This window comes from Notothenia rossii, assembly GCF_949606895.1.
Source record: "Notothenia rossii genome assembly, chromosome: 1".
NCBI classification, from domain to species: Eukaryota; Metazoa; Chordata; class Actinopteri; order Perciformes; family Nototheniidae; genus Notothenia; species Notothenia rossii.
The window spans coordinates 60,526,142-60,536,311 of NC_136912.1; positions in this window are offsets into that span (position 1 = coordinate 60,526,142).

Consider the following 10,170-nt stretch of genomic DNA (forward strand, 5'->3'; position numbering starts at 1 on the left):
CAGTAGTACTGTAGGTTCCAACATTTGAGTCTCAAGGACAATTCAAGAACATTTATAACAATAAGAAATGCAGTCAAAATACTACTAGTAGTAGTAAAAGTACTTTAATGGTAGCATTTTGCCTTTTAAAGTATAGTTCCCTTTCATAAGAATGCAATACAAAGGTCTGTCTGTCATATCAGAATGTTTTATATAGGATTTTCAGACAATTATGTTCCTGACAATCACTGACAAACTGTAATTAGTAATTTAACAGTATGTTTACATTAAAGACATGACACACAAAATATATGGCAAACAATGATATTTCATCATTAATCAATAATCAAGCAATACATTAAACAAAATTCAGGACCCACTTTATCTTTACATTAAAAGAAAATACATCAATAAAACACTCAAATGTACTACAAGATGCCCCAGATTGGAGCTGCAACAATTACTAAATGAATGAATTATTTGCTAACTATTACAACTATTTGGAAAGTCAATTAATCGTTTTAAGTCACTTTTAAAATGTGAATTTTTGAAGATATCATCTTGGTATTTGGGCATATTTCAGCATTCTATGGACCACAAAAAACTATCGATTAAACAAGAAAATAATGGACAGATTAACGATAATGAAAATAATTGTTTGCTGCCGCCCTACTGCAGCAGATTCAAATTACAATCTGATTAAAAGCAGACTGTTAAACTCACATTTAATAATAATTTATTTTAAATGTTCTCAAAACCCAGAACAATGCAGTGAACAGGGAAAATCTCTAGAATCTGCAAATGTGTATTGCTTGTAGCATGCTAAAACTATGTTTAAATAACATTTACTTGTTTCCATAGCTTATTTATTGATCATTTGTATTCAAACTTTTTTAAGAATGTTGACTCAAGCTTTCATAATATATTGACCAATTCACAAATAACTTAAGTATCCCTAATGTGAACAACCCATGTTTTAATCTCTCTCAATTGAGTTTGGTAAATCACACACAAACACTTTCTCAGCAAATTCTATGACAACACACTTGTGGTTTAATCTATGTACTGCAATCAGTGATCTGTCACCTGGTCTGATGCAGGCGATGTGTGGCACAGACACCCTTTGTGGGAAGGCAGCCAGAAGTGTGTAAAATGGGATGAAAAGCAAGGCAAGTTCACTTTTTCCATCTACATCATAAGAGAGAATCTGATGCAACTCTCCCCGAGATCCATCAGACAGTCTGACGCACCAGTCATTGCGTCTCTTTGCTCGACTGTAATCACGGCTGGTATAAACAAGACCTTGGTGAATAATTCTCTTGTGTGAGAGGATTTTATCTGGAGGCTGTTTTCCTGCTGGGACAAAAGCTTGGTGCTCATGCTGTGTGGGATGTTTGACATGTCCGCCATCCAGAACATTGGTATTGCTGAATTGTTTGTAATTTTTAACCTTAGAGTACTCAGTCATTTGACTACAGAAACCAAAAATGCGGTCGGTCACTCACTCTGTGTTTGGATGCGAAATATGGAAAGGATTTGTGGAGCAAAAATGTGCCCACAATCTGCTTAGGTACATCCTTTGTTCCATGCACCAACTTGAGAAGACTCCCGTTAGCGTCTTCAAAAACAAAGGCAGAATGCGCCCATAAGGGACCCAACAACTTCACAAACTTGGCCAGATGTGTCAGAAGATGTACATTTGAGGTCATGGCAGCCTCCCCAAACAGTGCTTGAAATCTTATTACAAATTCTAACAGCATCTCATCAGCTTTGTTGACCTCCTCAAAACTAACTTCCTCTTGCAAAAGCAGGTAGATTGCTGAAACAAGAAGGCAAAGATGGTTTGTGTATTTCACATCTATGAGTCCTTCTAGACATGGCAAACTATAGAACAACAACCATGACCTCCACTCTGATGCTTTCCAGAACTTGAAATCTGAGATGGCCCTGGGAAGTCGAGTGATAAGGTGTGGTGGTTTGATATTTTGGAGTCTCTCATTCAATACTCTTAATGTACTTGGGTCGCCAATGTAATATGGCTCATCTGCACTCTCAAGTAGAAGAGCTGCATGCTGCCTTGCCACACCCAACAAGACAGCATGCATGTAATCAGGGACAAAGCCCCACACAATGTCAAAGCAAGGCATATTAATCAAAGGAGATGGCCCTTTTATTCCCCTCACGTTTTTCTGTAGGATGAGAGCTTCCTCCATGTCATTTAACATGCTCTCAGCATCTCTGTCAGGGTAATTTGAATCTGTGACAGTGTATTTTACTTGTCTATTTACAAGTGTGCCTGGGTAGAGGCAGAAACCACAGCCAAAATACCCGTTGAACTGTGTAGAGTTCTGCATTGTTGGTCTTTCCTTGGAATCAACACAGCAACAGATACCCACAACTTTGCTGATGAAAACGTTCCCATCCTTTCTCCATGACACTCCCTTGGTCGCAAGTACTTTTGCTTGATCTACAAAAGGCTTGAGAAAAACATGCATCTGAGGCTCTGTTGGTCCAAACCACAACCCAGCCAACATCACGTGTTTGAACCTAGTGTTTGGTGGCAGCTCATTGAGGTGAAGGTGAATGGGCCAGATGGAAAATGTTGAGGACTTGTAAAGAGGTGCACCATCTGAATTGAACGTGTATTACAGGTTGTTAGGATCTGATAAAATTTCACCTGGTGCTGACAGTGCTTTGTACAGGTCACCGTCATAAATGTCTGATATAATGTTTTCTGCTTTGCTTGGCCTGTCCGCCCTTTAGCTCAATTTGCTCTGTAGCTCTGGATTTTGCAGAATGTATTGAATCTGGGGGGCTATTGGGATACTGATAAAGAAGCTCCCATTGTTAAGGGTGGTTGGGTCAACTGGTGAATTATATCCTGAACACTGTGTGACACTGTTCTCTAGCACATCTTTTTGACTTTCCAAATTGGCTTTACAGGCCTTACAGTACAAATGAAAGTCGACTTTATCCATGTTATTTTGAAACACTTTGTTAAAGGCATACTTTGACCCTGGTACAACATCTTGCTCAAACAAGTGATTGATAACTTTAAGCAAATCATCATTATACTATAGTATACTATAAGAGTTGTATAGTATCCTATAGTAAGTTTGTAGAGTTCTATAGTATCTTTCCCCAGCTATCGTATTACTATAGTCTTTTCAGTAGTGCCATTTTACTAGCTCTAGTAGCATAATATTTCAATAGTAATACTATGTATCTAGATCTTTGTAGTATTCCTATATTATTTTAATTAGTATAACTATTGTATAATATATAGTGTTTCTGTAGTTGTTTTTTGAACCCACTATAGACCACTCCTATAGTTATAGCATGATATTGTCATAGTGAATGCATATTATTATATAGTGTTTGTAAAATTATTACCATAATGTTTTTTTTGGTGTTTCTGTATTTAGATTATATTATTTTAAATAGTACTACTGTAGTATAATATTTAGTGTTTCTGTGTTTCATGTGTGTACATAGAAAAAATAAAAATGCACATAGTCAACACATTAGTGTTGACCAGCACCTCTATATGGCGCTGGTGTTGACTAACAATGGGCTAACATTGGGCTAACATTGGGCACTCTCCTGCCCAATCACGGTTGAGTTATTTCAAATGTATCATTTTTCAACTGTCCAACTATCCATCAAAATGTCCCAACTGCCATTTCACCTTTGGCTGGTGGCTGCTGTGGAGGATGGATGTCAGCGGAGGAGAGTCTAACTCTAGGTTAGTTATACAGAAACAAAACGTTTTTTAACAAAGTGAGCAGATATATTGTCGTAATTTGAGCAAGCTAGGGGTCTAAATACATATTTTAAAACTTAAATAAATATGTTTTGCCAATGTTGAACAGCTAACTATGGTTTGAGTTTAGCTGCCTGGATGACAATTATTTTCCTTTAGGCCGTTCTTCTCTTTTATTATATTTATTTTATCTTAACTTAATGTAGCTTACACTCTTTTCGGTGACCATCATTCTACAATCGGCATTATATTGATAGCATAGGGTTGTCCCTAATACCATTTTTCGGGCTCCGGATATTCGGTAGTAATCAGCAGCGAATATTCGGTGTGGGGAGATTTGTATATTTTTTTAATACATTTTTTTTCCCAAAAGGTTTCATAACACGCTCCAAATCCGAGACACCTGACAACACGCTGTTAAGCAGAAGCGCAGAAAGAGCATACTATTACGATTTATATTTATTTATTGTCTCAGTACTCGCAAACATTAAAACTAAATGTGTCCTCTGCATTTAACCCAGCCGCAATGCAGCGCCAGGGGACCAAATCTGGTTCCAAATTCCGAATATAACATTTTACAACCTGAAGATACAAAACACATATTTCTGTTGTAACAACAATACTTTTAATAAAATAGCCATAACAGTAGGCCTAACAGTGTCATACTTGTTACCTTGTTACCTACTTGTTAAATTAAAAAACTAATATAAAAAAAAATTTGGTTGCTTGCTTCTAACTATTTTCCAAGCAAAGTAAGTGCATGTTTTATGTAACGTTACTGTTTAAACGGCGGATAAAGCAGCTTCATCATGGCAACTTGACAACAGCTAAGCTAAGCCAAGCTACTACTTACAGCATCCAGGTGACTTTTCAGAGTTGTTGTGCCACCGTGGTAGGCCAGTTTCTTATCTTATCGCAATAAAGTTATTTATTAGTAGTACGTGTACACTACAGTTGACCTGTTTCTGACTAAAACATCAGCCACTGCTCTATACTTGCAAATATTATATTGTGTAGAAGGGAGATTTCATATCTGCCTCTTGTTGCTAAGGCAACTTGTGTATGTGAGACGCAGCGTCACGCACGGCACGTTAGGCCTTCCCTTCCGATTATTTGATTGGTCGGAAGGGAAGGGCCGGCGGGCTTTCCTTCCGACCAATCAAATCGTTAGAAGGGAAGGCCGGCGGGCTTTCCTAAGAGGCGCGTTCACACCGCAGTACTTTTCCCACTTTAGTTCCGATATAGTTCCGAACTGTCGCGTTCACATCAAAAAGAGCCGGAACTAAAATGAGTTCATCAGAACCTTTTTACCCCCTTTTCAGTCCCTGCTAGAGAGCAGGGACTTCCGTGGGAGAAAAAGGTTCCTATGTCTGATTGGCTGGGCGGAATGCAAACCACGCCCCGTAAAACTCCCAAAAAGTTTTCTGAAGCCACCATTTTATTATCCTCACATTAGCATGATTAGCATTAGCCCCGCGCAGAAACGCAGAGACTAACTCATGACAACACAAAATAAAACATGGGAGCGGTGGAGATGAGGAGGGGTCGGCATTCTGGCGATTTACTCTGAAGGCTTCAGTAGAAGCTGCTGGGAGTCCCAGCAGCTTCTACTGAAGCCAGTCCCCAACTCCGGGGACTTCCGGCCGGGGACTCCGGGTGGCAGTATACGCCGTGAAGTTGTTTGCGGCCTGCCAGTAAACCCAAAGCAGAAGAAGTGACGTCAGCGGCTTCATTTGCCTAATCCTTCCCCAGGGACTTATTCCGGTCTGAACGCGATCTGTACTTAGTTCATGAGAACTAGAGAGTTCTCATGAACTATGTTCTGATGAACCTTTGTGGGAAAAGTACTGCGGTGTGAAAGCGCCTCTTGACATAGCGGACTGCGGGTGGAGTATAGAGTGAGTGTAGCTTGCAATACTGTGTTTCACCACACATTAATTTAGAGGGGCGCTGTTTTAGTCTTTTACAATACTCACTGACAACAGCGGAGAGATGTTTTTTAATACAAATAAAAAATATAAAGAAATACCCAGCCTCCAGGAGAAAGCGTCACTGGAGGCTGAGCAGAATCTCCCCTGTGCTTCTCTATAAGTTGTTTTTATGGGTGAAGTTAATTAACTTAAAATTACCATACTGCTTATAATTTATATAAGGTGTGTATTAATGGGTTTAACTAGAATATGATAGATGATGGCATTTAATTGAATCAGGCATAATATGATTAGTCAACATCAGGATGAATTAGTCTTTTTCTTATAATTACAGGAAGCGGGAATGAGCTGCAGGAATTTGTTAAAGTCAGAGCAAAAAGGAAATTAAAAGAAAAATCTACAGTGTCCAAAGCACAAACCATCTCCTGGAAGTAACAGGTGAATTTGGATTTGTCCTTGATATGATTTTAAAATACAACACAGACTTCAAAGAGTTTATAGATGTTGATAGAAGTGAGAACATCAGTAACTTTGACAGATTCCAAGTGTACTTTTCTGAAGCACCGGATCTTCAGCCTGTCCTAAGAGAAGTCTGTCAAACTCAGGTATACATGTACCATGCTTGTTAAATTGTGTTTCAGAAAAAATCACACAGGCCAGAACTTAACCGGTAGTCCCAGTCCGCCCCTGTCTACACCCCTATGCACTGCCATTTCCCCACGTAAACATAATAGCAATAGCAATGAAACGGTTGTGTCCTGTGTGCTCCACTTCCTACTTGGCGGACCGTTGACTTGATTGTGCACACGAGACTTTTTGATGACCCGGCCTTTAGAGGCTCCGCAATTGTCATACAGCTAGAGGCAATAACATAACATTGGCTTGACTGATGCAATTACTAAATAAGTTGCAAAAGTGTTTGCAATATATAATGTGTAAATATATTGCTTTTTTCAGATCCACAGTGGAACAGACATTTGGCTGCCAGAAGAGGTGTGGAGAAAAATGTATTCCACAACCAAGGACTCGCTCTTTGTGAAGGAGTTTGCTGTAGCCATATGGGGTACAGCAGAGTTAATGGGAAGAAGTTTGTCTGGAAAGGAATGCCCGAGCAAAACGACCGAAGCAAAGCCTCCCTTAACCCCATGGAAACTTGGGACCCTAAAAGGTATGTGGCACATCTCCCTACACTGAATGTCATCTTAAACTAACAAATTAAATACTACGAACATTCAAGACAGACAGCTGATGAAGACTTTTGCAATGTAATTGATCGCTCTGCTCGCCCGTTAGAGCCTGTCATCTTCCAAAAGTCAAGTAGCTTATTTCAACCTACCGACACGTTTTAAAATTTTCAAAAGTGGTCGACTAAGTTATAACAATCTGCTGTCTCAGGCAGATCATAAGCTATGGGATTAGTTTTGTTTCATAAAGATAAAGCAATACTTTCCTCCATTGATTTTCATATCAAATTAACATGTTAATAAAATAAGCTATCATGGCTTATACTTGCATATCTAAACAGAATCATGAAAGCATGTTGGTAGAGTCAGGCACACAAGTCCATTTGAGTGTGTGCGCCAGTGTCTGAACTCTGAACGCTCACTCACTGCTAGCTATGTAGCTAACTGCCCCTGCTATTGGGCTACTAGCTTGCATTGTTATGGATCTAAAAACAAACAAATCTAACTTTCATAACACAGCTTTTCTTTACTTCTCACTTAACTAAAACAATAAAGAAAAAGACCGTATAGTACAGCACAAACAACACAAATCAATACTTACATATATTTTCACTTGTAGTATTATAATAATTGAAATGCTGGTTCTCCTGGGGTCTTCTGTCCACGCTCAGCTACCGCACCGCAGCTGCCTGCATTGTACAATCACTGGAGGACTGGGCTGTCACTCAAAAACTGAGTAGCCAATGGGGACGCACCCCTGAAAGTCCCGCCTACATGGGACGTTTGTGTCAGAATAGAGTGGCGAAGTCCCTCCCCTTCCGGTGGACCTCCATGGGACCTTATATCCGAAAAATAATGTATTGAAGTCAATGGGGAGAGAAAGATTATCTTTTGATCCCATTTGAATTGTGCCACAAATTACACATATGATGTTTGTCAATTTAAAAGATAATTTTACAAGTCAAAATAATTAAAATGTGTCGTAAAACTGTGAAGTTACACATTTCTTTGTGTGAAGCGCTCAATGAACTACAACTCTGGTCTTGCACACGTCACCAACACCAAGATGGCCGTCACGTTGGTACATTTCACCTCTTTCTTTCAGAATGAGGCGAAAAGTATTAAAAGAGGTGAAAATCACTACAAGTCTGGGCCTGTTGAGAGCTGTACATACGAAAAAGGGGAGTTAGTCGGTTCCGTAAGAGCCAGCATGCGGGACCGGCTTTACAAGGTTTCGGTGAGTAACACGAGTGTAATGTGTAACGTTAATGTCAGCTAGCTAACATTAGCTAACAAGGTACACTCTCGTTTTTTGTTTTAGTTGAGAACGAGCAAGAGGTACTACGACTGGTATGATAACAACCTGGCAAAAAGCACACAGGCATCTTGTTAAAGTAAGTAAGTACAGTAAGTAAATGTATTTTTAGCTATCTGGAGGGAATACATCAGTTATGACAGCACTTACGGGACTCTGGGATTTGTAGTCTTTCTAGTTGCATATTTTTCATATTCTTATATTTCAACAGTTTTAAGAAAAACTTTGAATTTTTTGACATGGAAATGATTTTTTAAGATTGACAAACAACATATGTGTAATTCGTGGCACAATTCAAACGGGATCAAAAGATACGTTTTCTCTCTCCATTGACTTGCGAAGTAAGTGGGCGTGACTTCGCCACTCTATAGAGAGGCGAAGTCCCGCCCATCTACTTCCGGTCCATGGGACCTTATTTCTGAAAAAGTATGTATTGAAGTCAATGGAGAGAGAAAACGTATCTTTCGATCCCGTTTTAATTGTGCCATGAATTACACATATGATGTTTGTCAATCTTAAAAAATCACAATTTGTCTTAAAACTGTTGAAATATAAGGCTATTAAAAATACGCAAATAGAAAAACTACAAATCCCAGAATCCCAGTCTCGCATGCTGGCTCTTACGGAACTGACTAAATCCCCTTGTGTGTATGTATAGCTCTCAACATGCCCAGACTTGTAGTGATTTTCACCTCTTTTAATACTTTCCGCCTCATTCTGAAAGAAAGAAGTGAAATGTGCCAACGTGACGGCCGTCTTGGTGTGTGGTGCGAGACGGGAGATGTAGTTCATTGAGCGGTTTCACACAAAAAAAAAGTGTTACTTCACAGTTTTACGACACATTTTAATTTTAGTCTGTGAAATATTATTCCCTAACGCATGTCCACAGGGATCAGCACTTTTACGCAGCCACAACAACAGCCTCTGATTCGTCAACAGACTTCATGCAATGCTTGATGGGATGCATAATTAGATTTATAATCTTTATCTTACTCCAAAACATCTCGATTGTGGATAAATGTTCATAAAATACTAAATTGTTTCATACGCTTCTTGAACTCTCTAAAAACAATATCATTTTTCAAGAATAGATTATAAATCGCTTAAAAAATTGTTAAGACAAGAGTGTTACGCAGATGTGGCGCTGATATAGTAAAAATAATATGCAGTCCAATTCCAAAATTGAATTATTCCCGGTGCATAGACAAACACTCAAGGTGAATGTAAAAAGTGTTTTAACAAAATAATTGATGGATACACTTAAAATGAAACGTTGTTGAAAAAACTAAAGATTTTGATGCAAGAATGACAATACATTCTTCCGCCTGTAAAGTGATATATCTATCATAATGTAGATCCTACACATCCACTGGAGGTAGATTCTGAAAGTAAAATATACACTTCTCACTAGAAATGTAATCATGAAGCATTATTATGGCCAAACTATCCTACAATTTAGGATTTTCCACTGAAAAAAGTGTTGGATTCAAGATTCAAAGGTGTTATCATCAGATGCTCAGCAGCTACAGTGTAGAAATGTCAATGAAATTCTTCTGACCTGAGCTCCTCAAACAATGCAACATATAAAATAAAATACAAAATAAAATGTGTGCAAAAAGTTTATATACATGTAATATAATAGAATATGATATGTACAAGAACAGAATATGAAATTAAATAATATAAATTAAGAAAAAAATGAAATACGGTGTATTGCGTGGATAATAGACACAATCACAGTGAATTTTTCTTTTTCATCTCACAGTGCACATATTTAAGTAATCATAACACAAAGCTAAAAGTGAATCTGTTTTTCCTTTCTCTTCTCAAGAGTGCTTCAGAGGATGGCTGATCAAATAAAATGTTGAGAAGACCGAGAGGGAGAAGAGGGAGAAGTTGGCCGGTTACTTAATTTCGCAAAAGATACAGGACCTCGTGAAAAAGGGGAAGAAACAGTGTGGAGAGTATGTGCTGCAGGGAGGTGGATGCACAACGCAC